The 17,910-nt window shown below is 38.0% G+C and overlaps 1 long non-coding RNA gene across 1 annotated transcript in view; it reads right to left on the bottom strand.

Moving 5' to 3' along the window:
• Positions 1-17,187, bottom strand: part of LOC110463235 — a 47,575-nt gene extending 30,388 nt beyond the window's left edge. The window contains exons 1-2 of the long non-coding RNA XR_002464364.1: positions 17,079-17,187; positions 5,806-6,700 (exon numbers count right to left, since the gene is read on the bottom strand). This is a non-coding gene — a long non-coding RNA (uncharacterized LOC110463235). The remainder of the gene's footprint in view (positions 1-5,805; positions 6,701-17,078) is intronic.
• Positions 17,188-17,910: the final 723 nt, after the last annotated feature.

Below are 17,910 nucleotides of genomic sequence, written 5' to 3'. Positions count from 1 at the left end.
AGTTTGGTTATCGAGAAGAAGATGTTTAAAGTTTTTAACATATTTGACCCCTGTGACCTTGAAAATGGGTGAAGGTCATTAATTTTAACAAACTTTGTAGCCCTTCATCCCAGTTTGCTTCTGGCCAAATATCATCACCCTAGGCCTTTTGGTTATTAAGAAGAAGTCGTTTAAAGTAGAATATTGACGCCGGACGCCGGACGCCGGACGCCGGACGCCGGACGGACGCCGGACGGACGACGGACGCCGCGCCACGGCATAAGCTCACTTGGCACTTCGTGCCAGGTGAGCTAAAAACTAGGGTAGGTCGAAATACCTGAAACACACCAGTACATCTTTTTTTTATTTGGCCTTTTACACTATTCCATGTAACACTTGATTGTAGCAGTCGAGGAATATAAGTCAGTGCCGTATACAATGTTCTACTTTTTCTTCCAAGATCAGAATTTTTACGTTTTTTTTTTCTCTGAAACATTCTACTACAAATGTAATAATGTCTCGAAATGATATTAAATATTAAATATCTAATGTTCTTTGTCCATCTGTCATATACTTTGTGGTATCACAATTTTTAAATCAAAACTAGATAATAATAATAACGAAAGCATATCAAGAAAATTAAGGCCAACATTTTTTTTTTATCAACTTGTTTATTTTTAAAGATTAAAAATGATAATAATGAATGCTAGAAAACATTGTCTATTGGTAATTACTAATTGATACAAACATTGGGTCGCATAAACTAATAAAACAAGATACAGCTGCTCTATCTGTTGCATTTTGTTAAGTTTATATGGACCTTTATCAATGTGTAAATTGGTAAAATAAAATAGCCCTTGACAACAGTTAAATAGTGGCAGAGGGAGGAAGTCTATACATCTGTGTTGCCGAGATGTAGAAGCATACTTGCCAAGATTTTCAAATTTACATTGGGGTGATTATGCTGAGAATAAAAAGCATTCATAAAATGTGAATGTACACCATAGGGAAAAAATAACAGTATTAAATGGCATCTTTTGAGCTTTTTCTTTCAGATCAAATCAGCAGATCTTAGAAAATAGGAAAAGCTTAGCAATGTCACTGGTTGAAAATGCTCAATTTGAGGGTCAAAAAACAGGAGTCTCCCTCCAAAATAGGAAGAGTTGGCAAGAACAATGAGCATGCTCACAGCTGAATGCAATATAACTCAAAAAATTGTTCACCAGCCTGTATTCAGTTTTTTTTTATAAATATCTCTTCTTTACAAATTCTATCATACTTGATTGTGGCAGCACCTAGCCATTAATATCATTCCTAGCCTGTAAATTGATTTTATACCGTCATAGAACGATCAAACCTAGGGCTCTTCATTACTGCTAAAGTACAGGAAACTTTGGATTTTCTGTTGAAAGAACAAGACTCCTTTCCATATTTTAAAATATTTTACTTATTGAAACTCTCTTCCTTTCTTATTTACAATTCCTAATTAATCAGCACTAATTAGGAATACATATACAATGTGCTTTGAATACATTTGTGAACTTAATTAAGTGGTTTATTAGATGAAGTATCAACCAATCTTCAGCCAAATATTTTGTACATAGATAGATCAACCGAGGTTAAACCATCTAAGGATGTGGTTAAATACAAAATATTAAACTTGCACCCACTGTAGTTAAAATGTTATAAATGTTATGAGCGAACAAATATCAGTCAGTGTTCATGTATCTTGGAGGTTTTACATTTTTCTAACACATCGTGATTTATGTATCTCATTTTAAGAACAGTTACAGGAATCCTGTAAAATGCCTTTTATGAACGTTAAATTATAGAGGTTCCCCAACTCTGTCCTTGATAATAATTACTCCAGAGTTAATTCTCACTGTCGTGCTCTACACCCCTGGAATATTTCACAACAAAATTGAAGGCTAAGTGTGCACCACCATGTGGATGAGACAAGAAGACTAGTTTGGTCCTTTGATGTACATAAAAGAAATCTCGGTTGGGTCATGGTATAATAGACTGGCTTAGAAGTCAGGTGTCGCTCCTCTGTAATCTTCAATGGACAAGTATCAGCCTCGCAGATAATCAGTTTCCTTTTTACCTGAGACCCAGTCTCGCAGTTGGTCGGTTTCTTTTTTAACCGAGACCCAGTCTCGCAGTTGGTCAGTTTCTTTTTTACCTGAGACCATGTCTCGCAGTTGGTCAGTTTCTTTTTTACCCGAGACCCAGTCTCGCAGTTGGTCATTTTCTTTTTTACCCGAGACCCAGTCTCACAGTTGGTCAGTTTCTTTTTTACCCCAGACCCAGTCTCGCAGTTGGTCAGTTTCTTTTTTACCCGAGACCCAGTCTCGCAGTTGGTCAGTTTCTTTTTTACCTGAGACCATGTCTCGCAGTTGGTCAGTCTCTTTTTTACCCGAGACCCAGTCTCGCAGTTGGTCAGTTTCTTTTTTACCCAAGACCAATCAAATACCTAGCTTCATGCCTTCATTTTTACTACAACATATTTGAGGAATGCAGGGAGGAAGGGTGAGCATAACCCCTTAAGTATTGAGGATGCCCCAACATGTTTTGGCTGATTATCTTGTTTATCTAACTCAAACTCGAGTTAGGTAATTTTCAAATTGTTTAAAGATTTACAGAGTGTCTTCTACCATTCAAAATTTAACTAGTGAAAATAAGATACACATGATTACTGGCCATCAAGAGATCGGGGACCATGTTCCTATCATACTAGAAAAAGTATTATGTTACCCTTGGAATTCCTGTTTTATCACAGTCGAAGGTGACATCACAAAGCATTGTTACATTACATCCTATTAATTAAAACATTGACCAAAGTATTATAATGTCCACTAGTGGGTAACCAAAAATGTTTACCAACTCCTAGCAGGTTTATCAAACCATTTGGGAGTACCAAGTAAACCTATAGTGGTTGTGGGAGAAAATCAGGTAATTGCATTGTCAGAAGGTGATCAAGACCTTACATTGACAAGAAATGTAAATATTAGTAATAAATAATATTCAAGGGAAATAACTCTAACACTGGTCAAAGGTGCCAAGTGTAAGCTAACATATTGTACATATATGTATTATAATCACACAAATGTAAGTGATATTTTAACAGCAAGTCTAGACTGGGGACCATATTTTCAAACATCTCAAGCCTGGCGTTTTCCTCAATTTCCTCATATTTCTCACAGTTTTCGTCAACTGTGGGATAATAGGAAATAGACTCAAATAGCACTGCTTTTTATTGTCCTCAGCTTTGAGATTTCTCATTGACTATACACATTGCTAGAGACTTTTCTCAATTCTAAGATGTTAGGTTGCTAAAGCTAGGATTTTTACTGAAAAAGTGACCCCTTTTACACACAAAACAACAGCTATATGATTCAATCAAGGGACAAATAGGAAAATTATTATGTTGCGTTTATCATCTCAGCCCCCACTGATATGCATTGTAAAGGAAAAAAAGTCTCCAGGGGGGAAACCAAGACCCTCGACTCATCCTGATAGCATGACAGTGTTTTTCTCTTCATGCTCTGCAAGCACTTGGTAAAATGATGATTATCTAAATGGTTTCCATGTAGTGATCACAGGACTAAGTCCACAGGGGTAATCACAAGTGTATCTGTCTCAATGATCTATGATACCCAGCAGTTGTTTATACACTTAAAGAATAGGGACCTTGACTACTTCCGTGTTATTACCCAAGGAACAAATGGCGAGGTAGACCTGAAGAGGTCAATTTTAATCCTGAAAGGATATGTATTTATCTCTACATGCCAAGCAATTTTATATATAGGGTTGGGATCTAATCCATTTCTAAGGTAAGACCAATGTTTGGACCGACCCCCTCCGAAAGTCACTTAAAGCATCATGGCCTCGCTACCGTCTTTTTAACCCTGGCCCTTAAACCCCATAGGTAATAGCCCCTTCATTTGTACATTTTTGGATCTGCATCAGTTGAGATTGCTTCCAACCAAATGTAACTGATCATACCCATATCATAGTTTCTCTGTAGCAGCAACATGGTCAAATTACAATTTATGATACTGACCCTCAGCCCCCGCCCCCGCCCCCGCCCCCAGCGAGGGGGGATAGATGTTTAGCCCACCACCCAAGACTACCATTTCATTTCTGGCCCATTCGACCCTCACCACTCCATTCGTAAACTTTTGAATTGTTTTAAGTCAGCTTTGGTTAATTACTTTTTCAACAGTTCATAGGTTGCTTGAAGAAATTGTCAGCAGAGAAAGGGACAATTGACGCCGTGGTGCAGTATAAGTTTACCTTGGTCCTTTTGACCAGGTGTGCTAACTAATCGTTCAATAACACAAAATACACTTTGACAAATTCTAATACACATGTACGGGTTAATTTCCAATTACAGTAGATTCCACTTGATATAGTTCTCCAATTGTTTCTGTGCTTGTTTGTGCACCATACTGACTTGTTAACAACTAAAAAGGCATCCTGCACATAATTTCTTTTACAACATTATACACTACTAACCAGTGGAGTCAATTTACGCGCTGGCACTTGTTGTAGATACGGATATATACGTTTTGATGAGGAGGATTAACATACCCCTCCTCATATACAACAGTGGCTGCCCTTATCTCTGTTACTGGGTGGGAATGATGTTATCGCCAAACTTAGTATATTACAACACTGGACCAGAGTGTGTTGTTGATTCACTCCCAACAGAGCTATATATCACCTTTGATTCTTGGTCCAGACCTCTTACACATTCTGTTTCATCATAATGTTTGCCACAGAAGACAGTACATTATGTACCTCAGGTGTTTGTATACCCTTGCCAAGCATCGCTCAGATTCTTTGCTATGGTAATAGAATGGTAAAAAAATCTGAAGATTCAAACCCAACACCTCTGCACAAGAGGCAGACATTCTATGAACTGAATCAAACCTTTCAAGGTCTGCTTGTAGGGGTTTATCAGGAAGCAATTTTGGTCCATTTAAAGGATCCATTACCAATCAAAACAGAGTGTGATTTTTCCCAATTTGCCTTTTGAAATTTCCAATTTGGAAATCTTAACAAACAAGAGGCCCAATGGGCCTGCATCGCTCACCTTGTATTAATCTCACAATTGCAACCTTAAAAAAGGATTAAAATAAAGCTACAGGCAAAATATCAGCGTCTTGACTTCAAGTTTAAAGTATTCAGAAAAAATGGGCAAAGGTCATTCGTTTGAACAAACTTGGTAGCCCTTTATCCCAGCCTCTCGGTTACTCAGAAGAAGTCGTTTAAAGGTTTTAAACATATTTGACCCCAGTGACCTTGAATATAAATCAAGGTCATTTATTTGAACAAACTTGGTCGCCCTTCATTTGAGCATGTAACTGGCCAAATATCATCATCCTAGGCCTCTCAGTAATTAAGAACAAGTCGTTTAAAGGTTTTAAACATATTTGACCCCAGTGACCTTGAACATAAATCCAGGTCTTTTATTTTAACAAACTTAGTCCTTCATTCCAGCATGTTACTGGCCAGATATCATCACCCTAGGCCTCTCGGTTATTCAGAAGAAGTCGTTTAAAGGTTTTAAACATATTTGACCCCAGTGACCTTGAATATAAATCAAGGTCATTTATTTGAACAAACTTGGTAGCCCTTCATCCAAGCATGTTACTGGCCAAATATCACCCTTGGCCTCTCAGTTATTCATGGCTACCCAATTCCATACTATGCCACCTGGGTTCGTTTCCCTAAACCCCTTGAAAAACCTCTGGCTTGTGACAAATAATTTCATTTATTGTAAATATCAACATCAAAGACTATTGCATAGGAATAACTTACCCAATTTAGAAATTCCAGCAATCAGCAGAAAGACAGCAATGGTAAGTGGCTGTTCTACATATTCAAAATGTATGCTGGCCACATGTATACCATGGGAGTGTTTGTCGTCATGGTGATCCCCTGTCACATCGCTACTGTTGTCAGGGTAGCTAGAATCATTTTGACCTGTGACCTCATTTCCATGGTGATCCAAGGACGGAATATGAACACTGGCTGTAGCCAATGTACTCACAACACAAGAGGAACACACTAAAATACACAGAAATATCCTCAACATTTTCCTCATTTTGATTTACTTGAAAAGTTTCCACTGAAAGTTATCTCACAAAATACCAGGTATTTCTTCTCAAATGAGTGTTACGAGAATTGCACTCTTATTTAATTTAAAATAACTTCAACATTTTCCACTGAAAATGTCATAATTTATATTTCCTCTAAAATGTGTATATCTTCACAAACTTCCACTTTATAGAATTTCACCTGGGATTTCAATTTCAACTTGACATGTCTATTCACCCAGAAAAGATTACTTGCTGATCACAAATATTTCCTGAAAAGAATCTGATTTTTTTTCTGGTTTAATAAAAATCCACTTTGGCACGTTTATCATGGCTGTATTTCCCAAAGCAGACATTTCACTGCTATCGCATCAGTAGTGGCCCTGAATCACTGGGATATTTGTTGATGCGTCTGTTCATGTGTAAGTCACATACCTACTTCGTCTCATTCATTGCCAGGCTTGCTTAATGCCTTGTCTATTTATCAAACATTAACGTGTTAATAGAACTCATCCCCTAGAGATCCATCACTCTTTCCACCAGTTCGTATCTACAGATCACAGGGAATCCATTACTCTTTCTTCCGTAAATTCTGTAATCAGGTGTTCTCGCAGATTCTGAAACGAAATCATCAAATCTTCAATGACACTAAACCATTGTTTGACATAAAAGAAATCTATTAAAATTCTTTACAGATTACATTATAACAGATTGTGTTATTAATTTTTTTCATTCAATCCACTAATGTCAGAACAAATATTCCCTGTTCAATCTGTTTCATCTCTATGTCATCTAACAACCCAGGTTTTGAATGTATTGTTATCTCAATTAAAACATCATTCAGGATTGAACAAGTCTTTTTTTTTTTATTAAATACGTACGGAAAGTACTTGAAATAAGTCATTTTTTTTACCAAACATAGTCATTCCAAAAAACAAATCTCAGTGGAATATGATTTAATTTGAAAATGACAAAAATATTGAATGATTTTTTTTTCCGGTGTTATACAATTATATATTAAGTATTTGAATGATTAAGGCTTTCCACTTCTGAAAGTTATTCATTTGCAATATTATCTAAATGTATTAATTTTAATGAAGAATCAGGTATTTTAAAAGGTAAACAATGTTTGCCTTAACGCAAATACTTATTCTTTCTCATTTACTTAAATATTTTTCCTTCATTATTGAAACGTTTTCAGATTTTTTTGATTTTTTTTAGATGATTGCTAAATCCTCTCAAACATATATAATTTGTTTTAATAAACTATAAAATGGAATCTAAAATTCAATCAAGAAAACAAACTTAAACAATGCAATCACAATGTAACACAACACTGACATCAACACCGCTGGGAATTCTAAAAATGATTTGGTTTGAGTGAAAACTTGCTTCACACAGAATTGAGTACATTCAATTGTTACTCAGCATGACACACATTGAATTTTTGTTTTTTACTTTTTTTGTGTTTTTCAATTTCAGACAACTGAAATTATTCAACTCATGTTTGCTCAAAGAAATCTTTAAGTTTCAAGCATCGGAAAAGAAAACAAAGATGTAAGCTTAAAATTGCAAAGTCAAACATTTTCCAATGCCCTATTTTGGTCTTTCATATAAAGTAGTTAGTATATATATTTTATGAAGTTTGTGTTTATTTTTGATTCACACTCGAGTATGTCTGTTAAATCATTTCAGTAAGGATGGAAATTATGCCAACTGATTTTTTTATTAAAGCTAACAGTGCTTAGAGCATATAGGACCATTTATATGTACACTATTCAACTAACTCCACAAACTCAGTTAACTCATTCACCCCTGAAATTTCATAATGAACTATTCCAACCTTTGAATTGGAAGAGTTCAAATGTGTCCTCAGGGGTAAATGAGCTAACTAATCCTAACTCTATTTCAATTACACATGATTTGAATATTTTTTTTACAAATTATTCTATCCCTTCTTATGATAATTTCCATACCTTAAACATTATTATGATAGCTTCCATACCTTAAGTATTATTATGATAATTCCCATAGACCTTAAGCATTATTCTATGGTTTAGTTTAAACCTTCATTCAATGAACATTGATCTTCACTACTTATGCCGTAATACATCCAACTTTATTGTGGCCAACTCTAAACCTTTATTTTGACTGAACGAGGTGACTGGGTAATCAATTCTACAGAACCCAAGTGAACCAAGCTTTGTAAGAAACATTCTCCAATGTGTTTTTTCTATTTCTATTTCCTAAAATACCAGTCTTTTACAGATGTATGTCTCATGGTGATCTATAGTTAAAACACCCAAATGTAATTTTAAATCACGACCAGGAAAACATGTCTAGGTAAAATCTGACTAAACAACGGCACTAAGCTAACCAGGCTTTATAAACGTGTAGCTGAATTAAACCCTAATTACTGTAGGTTCATACAGGTCGACACCATTGACCATTCAGCACTAATTGCCTGAGTTCCAGCCGGTCTCATGAAGACCTGGTAATTGTAGCACAGATTCCATGATGTGTGTGTGACAGCTATCAGCACATGAAAAGTAGCCAATGTCAAGATTTTCCAACAATTTTACGGTGATTGATCAATACTCGGTAAAGATCCTCAATATAATTTCAAATTTCCAATAAATCTTGATTTACAACGCAGTAAATCACCTTTCTTTCTTTCTTACCATTTCTGATTACAATGTACAAACAGATTTCTCTTAATACAATTTCAAACAGTTTACCCATTCTGCATTCTCTTTGTAATTCTATGACAGACATGTATACATTTTCAATTACGAATTGCCGATCCTTTTCTTTTCCCCGTAAAACAAACCTGTTTACTGTCTCAGAATTGTCCAGTTTCCTCCAAAATCTGAATGAGAGTTTTAGGCCCAAGATTTCCATCATTTAATCAGTCTATTACAATTCAATTTTTTTAAATCATTATTGAACAAGAGGCCTTTTTTGTACATGTATAGAATAACTAGCTTTGCTTAATTTCATTTTGAATCTGCAGCATGCCTGGACCATGGTTCTGCCGTTGACCTGGTAGCTCAGTTGGCTAGTCAGAATTTGCATGGACCTTGTTTATTCAACCTGAAGCCTTACGTCTCATAAACATATATAGCAACGTATAATTGATACATCTGTGATATGAAATACTAAATAATTATAACAACATGAATGAAGCATAATCTTGTACATCGCATGTATAAATGGACAGTATAATTCTTTAAATTATTATAAAGTACAAGATAAATAAATTATCGGAAGATGGACAGCTCTTATAAAATTACCTCACCTAAGTGTACTGTGGCTATCGGAAAACAGATGAGGTGACAACATTTTCTTAATAACCGGCTCAACAAAGAGTATGTAAATTATAAAAACAAAAAAAGGCATACAATTTGTATACAGTGATGAAGTGATCAGGGGATGGACAAAACAATATGTGTTAACCTGGAAATAAACAAGTACTCAAATGATAGTGTGATAAAAAACACAACAACCTAAGGTTGGAATCTAGACCGTTCTAACCAACTTGATTGCAGATATTTTCCAAAATTACACAGCTCTTTTCTGTTATGTACAGCCAGCAGCTGGACAAGTTTATATGAAGATGGGCGGCTCCAGTAATACTTTTTAATGATCTTTTTACGAATATCAACATAGAGTGGACAAATCAGAACAAAATGGAACTCGTCCTCTACCTGGTTTTGATTACAATAACGGCATAACCTATTCGCCCTCGGAATATTACGATACCGACCTTCTTCTACATATAACTGATGCGATGAAAGTCGTAATTTCGAAATAAGTTTAAGATACGCATCTGGAATAGACTTTGTTAGATAAAATTGTAACGTAAAGTTATCTATCAGGAATTTATACAAATAACATTTGGATGATCTTTCAGCAAATTCATTCCTTGTTTGAATAAAAACATCTGTCAAACGCTGCTTGAAACAATGTAAACATACCCTTTCATTATCAACATAATGAGTTAACCAGACATTACCAAAACCAGAAGACAATAATAATTTTCTAACTTGACAACGCCAATTACAGTTTCTGTGATTACATTCATCCATATCTTCATAAACTGACTTAAGAACACAATTGTTGCATTTAATTAGTTTCAACCAATATTTGATTACTCAACACTTCCTGATGATATGCAAAGGCAGACGTCCTAATTCCGAATATACCATAAAAGATGGCGTATTGTTTTTTACATTCAGAATTCTTTTTAAAAAATCAACATGCACTTTTCTACTTTGTCCGCAATATTGAAACCCCATATTTCGCAACTGTAATTAAGAGTGGAGGAAACATAGACATCAAAAACATTAAGTTTAGATTCTTCATTGAGGGACAAATTGTTACAAATTCTTAACGCATTATACATACATTTACGACCTTAATCAGCAATAGTAACTTGAGTTTTTGTAAACTTACCATTAAAGTTGAGCAGTACACCAAGGTAATTAAATCTATCAACAATTTCTATTTCATTGCCATTAAAGTAAAAAAAATCGCCAGCTCCCAATCTTCCGCCATTATGAAATACAACAATTTTTGTTTTTTCCATATTGACTGTCAATTGCCATTTGTCGCTATATTGTTTTAAGGAGTCAAACATTTTCTGCAAGCCAGAGGCAGTTAATGGTCACTTGAGACAAAATACAATTGTTACTTTTTGCTATATGAAAAAGAATAAATATGTACTTATCGACTGTATATTAATTTTGACTTTTACAAAATCATCTCGAGGATTGACTAACATGTATATATCTAGCTAGCGAGTTTCAGCAAAATGATAATATAATAAAGAAATAAACTTAAATTTACCTCCACCTTGAGGGAAAATAGTGACCCCTCAAGCTTTTTAATCTGCAAATTTTACAAAAAGAGTACAGAATTTTACTCCATCATATAGCCAGTTTGATTCTATTGGGCCCTGCCCCTCAGGCCCCTGGGGCCTCAGCCCCATCTTGGGTACATATTTCCATCCCACTCCCCTCATAAATATGATTGCTTTTGATTCTGCAATAAGTGGCCCCCTATGAACCCCCTCCCCTCTTACCCCCTCCCTGTCTGGCAGCAGTCTATTGAGTAAGATCAGGCCTAGAAATACACTTAACACTGCCCAGCAGTAGGCTACTGAATAGGACTAGGCCTAGAAATACCACTTATCATTGCTTGGAAGCAAGCTATTGAGAGGGATCAGGCCTCAAATATGACTTAACACTGTCCCCAAGCAGGCTTCTGAGTAGCACAAGGCCTAGAAATATGACTTAACACTGTTCGGCAGTAGCCTATTGAGAGGGATCAGGCCTTGAAATATGACTTAACATTGTTAGGCAGTAGGCTACAGAGTAAGACCAGGCCTAGAAATGTGACTTACCACTGTTCGGCAGTAGGCTTTTGAGTAGGACCAGGCCTAGAAGTATGACTTAACACTGCCCGGCAGTAGGCTACAGAGTAAGACCAGGCCTAGAAATGTGACTTACCACTGTTCGGCAGTAGGCTATTGAGTAGGACCAGGACTAGAAGTATGACTTAACACTGTTCGGCAGTAGGCTATTGAGTAGGACCAGGCCTAGAAGTATGACTTAACACTGCCCGGCAGTAGGCTACAGAGAAAGACCAGGCCTAGAAATGTGACTTACCACTGTTCGGCAGTAGCCTATTGAGAGGTATCAGGCCTTGAAATATGACTTAACACTGCCCGGCAGTAGGCTACAGAGTAAGACCAGGCCTAGAAATGTGACTTACCGCTGTTCGGCAGTAGGCTATTGAGTAGGACCACGCCTAGAAATATGACTTAACACTGTTCAGCAGAAGGCTACAGAGTAAGACCAGGACTAGAAATATGACTTAACACTGTTCGGCAGTAGGCTAGTGAGTAGGACCATGCCTAGAAATATGACTTAACACTGTTCGGCAGAAGGCTATTGAGTAGGACCAGACCTAGAAATATGACTTAACACTGTTCGGCAGTAGGCTATTGAGTAGGACCATGCCTAGAAATATGACTTAACACTGTTCGGCAGTAGGCTACAGTGTAAGACCAGGCCTAGAAGTATGACTTAACACTGTTCGGCAGTAGGCTATTGAGTAGGACCAGGCCTAGAAATATGACTTTACACTGCCCGGCAGTAGGCTTCAGAGTAAGACCAGGCCTAGAAGGATGACTTAACACTGTTCTGCAGTAGGCTATTGAGGAGGACCAGGCCTAGAACGGCAGTAGGCTACTGAGTAGGACCAAGCCTAGAAATATGACCTAACACTGTTCGGCAGGAGGCTATTGAGTAGGGCCATGCCTAGAAATATGACTTACCACTGTTCAGCAGTAGGCTACAGTGTAGGACCAGGCCTATAAATATGACTTAACACTATTCGGCAGTAGGCTACTGAGTAGGACCAGGCCTAGAAATATGACTTAACACTGCCCGGCAGCAGGCTACAGAATAAGACCAGGACTAGAAATATGACTTTACACTGCCCGGCAGTAGGCTACAGAGTAAGACCAGGCCTAGAAGTATGACTTAACACTGCCCGGCATTAGGCTACAGAGTAAGACCAGGCCTAGAAATGTGACTTACCACTGCCCGGCAGTAGGCTATTGACTAGGACCAGGCCTAGAAATATGACCTAACACTGTTCGGCAGTAGGCTACAGAGTAAGACCAGGCCTAGAAATGTGACTTAACACTGCCCGGCAGTAGCCTACAGAGTAAGACCAGGCCTAGAAATATGACTCAACACTGTTTGGCAGTAGGCTATTGAGTAGGACCAGGCCTAGGAATATGACCTAGCACTGTTCGGCAGTAGGCTATTGAGTAGAACCAGGCCTAGAAATATGACTTAACACTGTTCAGCAGTAGGCTATTGAGTAGGACCAGGCCTAGAAATGTGACTTAACACTGCCCGGCAGGAGGCTACAGAGTAAGACCAGGCCTAGAAAGGTGACTTAACACTGTTCGGCAGTTGGCTGCAGAGTAAGACCAGGCCTAGAAATGTGACTTAACACTGCCCGGCAGGAGGCTACAGAGTAAGACCAGGCCTAGAAAGGTGACTTAACACTGTTCGGCAGTTGGCTGAAGAGTAAGACCAGGCCTAGAAATGTGACTTACCACTGTTCGGAAGTAGGCTATTGAGTAGGACCAGGACTAGAAGGATGACTTAACACTGTTCGGCAGTAGGCTATTGAGTTGGACCAGGCCTTGAAATATGACTTAACACTGTTCGGCAGTAGACTATTGAGTAGGACCAGGCCTAGAAATATAACCTACCACTGTTCGGCAGCAGGCTATTGAGTAGGCCCAGGCCTAGAAATATGACTTAACACTGTTCAGCAGTAGGCTATTGAGTAGGACCAGGCCTAGGAATATGACCTAGCACTGTTCGGCAGTAGGCTATTGAGTAGAACCAGGCCTAGAAATATGACTTAACACTGTTCGGCAGTAGACTATTGAGTAGGACCAGGCCTAGAAATATAACCTACCACTGTTCGGCAGCAGGCTATTGAGTAGGCCCAGGCCTAGAAATATGACTTAACACTGTTCAGCAGTAGGCTATTGAGTAGGACCAGGCCTAGGAATATGACCTAACACTGTTCGGCAGTAGGCTATTGAGCAGGACCAGGCCTAGAAATATGACTTAACACTGTTCAGCAGTAGGCTATTGAGTAGGACCAGGCCTAGGAATATGACCTAGCACTGTTCGGCAGTAGGCTATTGAGTAGGTCCAGGCCTAGAAATATGACTTAACACTGTTCAGCAGTAGGCTATTGAGTAGGACCAGGCCTAGAAATGTGACTTAACACTGCCCGGCAGTAGGCTATTGACTAGGACCAGGCCTAGAAATATTACCTAACACTGTTCGGCAGTAGGCTATTGAGTTGGACCATGCCTAGAAATATGACTTAACACTGTTCGGCAGTAGACTATTGAGTAGGACCAGGCCTAGAAATATAACCTACCACTGTTCGGCAGCAGGCTATTGAGTAGGCCCAGGCCTAGAAATATGACTTAACACTGTTTGGCAGTAGGCTACAGAGTAAGACCAGGCCTAGAAGTATGACTTAACACTGCCCGGCATTAGGCTACAGAGGAAGACCAGGCCTAGAAATGTGACTTACCACTGTTCGGCAGTAGGCTACTGAGTAGGACCAGGCCTAGAAATTTGACTTAACACTGTTTGGCATTAGGCTATTGAGTAGGACCAGGCCTAGAAAGTATGACTTAACACTGCCCGGCAGTAGGCTATTGAGTAAAACCAGGCCTAGAAATATGACCTAACACTGTTCGGCAGTAGGCTACAGAGTAAGACCAGGCCTAGAAACGTGACTTAACACTGTTCGGCAGTTGGCTGAAGAGTAAGACCAGGCCTAGAAATGTGACTTAACACTGCCCGGCAGTAGGCTACAGAGTAAGACCAGGCCTAGAAATATGACTTAACACTGCCCGGCAGTAGGCTACAGAGTAAGACCAGGCCTAGAAATATGACTTAACACTGCCATGCAGTAGGCTACAGAGTAAGACCAGGCCTAGAAATATGACTTAACACTGCCCGGCAGTAGGCTACAGAGTAAGACCAGGCCTAGAAATATGACTTAACACTGCCCGGCAGTAGGCTACAGAGTAAGACCAGGCCTAGAAATATGACTTAACACTGCCCGGCAGTAGGCTACAGAGTAAGACCAGGCCTAGAAATATGACTTAACACTGCCCGGCAGTAGGCTACAGAGTAAGACCAGGCCTAGAAATATGACTTAACACTGCCATGCAGTAGGCTACAGAGTAAGACCAGGCCTAGAAATATGACTTAACACTGCCTGGCAGTAGGCTACAGAGTAGGACCAGCAGTATCAGTCTTTTTTTCTTCTGTTCTAATTATGCCTAAGGATTATAATATGAATTTAATCCAATACTTCTTTATCAATTAATGTTTTAGAAGTAATTACATGTTAATCGTCTTATATACTTATTTTGCCATTCATTATAGCGGTCATTCACACTCAAAAAACCTAGTCATTTACACCCATTGGCCCTATATTTCATACTTAATACTCAATAATATTTTGTCTTTACAATACGAAATCATAACCATAATTAAAATTAGGATATTAAGAAACTCTTACATTCGATGCATTAAATCTAGAGCTTTTGTGAATACGAGTTTTAATCCTGTGTGTTACAGATAATTGTATTAATAGTGAAAATTCAAGTTTTGGTAAACAAACGGTCTTATTCAGCCAAACAGGTATTTACTACATTCCTTGTTCCTGGTAAACATTATATATCTAGCTTTCAAATGATGTACATTTCCTTATATTCTATTCAATCTAGTCTTCATCAATTGTTCAAGTTGCCTGTGGGTCAAATAACATGGAAGTAAAGCCTATACAATGATTTATTATTATTTAACCATTATTTATTACCATCCTAAACTGATCCATTTAGGACTCAAAAAGACAATAAGGGTAGAAATAAACTTTATTTATTTTACAACAATTATGAAACAAGTTATTTAGGGTAGCCAGATAGACTGGCCACCAGCCCCTAAGTGTTTATGAAGAATTTCTCGACTGCATTTTACTACTAGCTTATCTCCCCCTTGTTTAGAACTTAGGAATCAGACATCCAAGTGATCAAAATTATCAGAGTTAGTTTTTTCTTAATTATTTAATATTCTAGAGATGGTGGTCAGTCTAGGTAGCCAGATAGTCTGAGACTAGTGAAATTTCCTGCTGGACTAGTGGTTCTAAAAACCACTCGCCCGTTTGACTAGTCAAAATTTGATATTACTTATCTTGTTGAACAATATTTGGTTAGTGGAATTTGCACATGGACTAGTAAAATTTGGAAACTACTACCCCAATTGACTTAAGTGGTATTCAAATTTAATTTCTAGCCCTGGCCGTTTCCCAAAGGAAGCCATTCCTTTCTTATTCTGATGAAAAAATCTTTCCTACACAAAAGTTTCTGAATCATAAACAAGGGTCTCTCAAATTTTGGCATTTTTATTGCATCAAATTTAAGATTTCATTTTTTCATTTTGCTGATTAATTTCCTTAATTTGGATCTAAGTCCATTTCCCAAACTATAAATATCTGTTGCGAGGACATAATTCAAATCCCAAACAAACCTGACCAAAGCCATATTAACACAGATCTCTACAGCAGGTAAAGTTGTGTACCTGTCTGTCAACTCAATTAACAGTACCACATCAATCTTATTGGATTAAAAATACATTTACACCTGCCATGCATGCATATGTTCGATCTATTACGTAACTTTACCATTAACTGTACAAGCCAATAATCACAGCATAACATCACATTGATGACATTGCATACTTAAATTAAAGTAAAAAAAAAAAATCATGAAAAAATCGATACCTGCATGTTCATCAAAAGGATCTCCAGTGTCAATTTGACCACACATAAATCACAACATTTACATTACAAATCAATTTCCGTTGCCCGATCTATACCTGGAGATTTTACCTGTACATTCCCTCTACAACACTAGAGCTGCGTTCACTTCACACAAAACCTACAACCTTTCCATCGTTTTTACTGTTACATCTGTATACAATAGGTACATGTGGTGTCTGTTTCCTCCTCGAAATCCACTTGATTTTGTTTACTGAAAGACTCTACCATCCCTCCTTCATCTTTATAACTGTCCTGTCTCTGTCAGATTATCCAGACCCACATTGCTAATACTCTTACCTTCAACACCTTTCTCCTCCAATCTGTAACTATCGTGGCTCCATCTGTATAATACTTCCCCGTGTTACATGGTAATGATATATTAAACATACCATGTGGTTTCCAGTATAATTTGCACTTAAACACAAAAAAAAATTATAACATCCTTTCACAGATGTCCAAATTGTCTACCTATAACACATTATAATGAAGGCATCCAAATTGTCTACCCATAACACATTATAATGAAGGCATCCTAATTGTCCGTTTCCTTACCTTCAGTTTTGTCCAATAGCTCTTAGGCCTTTAACAAGCCCCAGCAGTGTGGGCAGCTTTGCAGTGTAATTACTGGCTGGCACATACCTGTCAGCCTCTGCTTGTTTTGTTGGTGGGGTGCCTTGTGAGTTTGTAAACCTTGTACTGCACCCTATACACAGGCAGTTCGGTATTATAGCTGGCATGTTCACCAGAGAGAGTAAGGCTACCAAACAGGTCAGCAATGCTAAAATGTTTATAGACAACATCAGTCAAACTGATGGACAGGTAGTTGGAACTAATACATTGTGTTGCTATGCCTGGCCGTAGAGACAGTAATGCTGTTATTGTTAGCCTAACAAGTAAAACTGTTCCAGTGGAATCGTTGGTGTATCATCTTTATGAAATAGCATTCTTTTGTAAAACCACTGAGGTAGAACTGTTGATAGGGAACAGCAATGGTGAAGCTGACTGCTGTTATATAGGGTTATCAAGTAAACCTTGACTACCGACTTCTAAGGGAAAATAAACGGTACAAGAGCAAGGTAAAGGGTTCCACCATATTAGCCCCTCGGTTTGTACAATTATGAATCCCCATTACCTGAGAATGCATGCTTCCAATCAAATAAGTGGTTGATATCTGCATAAAGCAATATTGCCAAATTACCCCTTTTTTGGCCGAGCCCCTCAGCCCCTTCTGGTAGGTTTAGAGGGTTAGCCTCTCCGTTTAAGTAATTTTGAATCCCCATCACCCAGAGATGCTTCCAGCCAAAGTCCAATCACTGGTTCAGAAGAAAAAGTCTTTTTCAGATATTGTTGACAGACAGACGGACGGACAATGGACGCCATAATT

Source organism: Mizuhopecten yessoensis, unplaced genomic scaffold (genome assembly GCF_002113885.1).
Source record: "Mizuhopecten yessoensis strain PY_sf001 unplaced genomic scaffold, ASM211388v2 scaffold10879, whole genome shotgun sequence".
Classification (NCBI taxonomy): domain Eukaryota; kingdom Metazoa; phylum Mollusca; class Bivalvia; order Pectinida; family Pectinidae; genus Mizuhopecten; species Mizuhopecten yessoensis.
The sequence above is the reverse complement of the archived record's forward strand: the minus strand, read 5'-3'. Positions and strand labels throughout refer to the sequence as shown.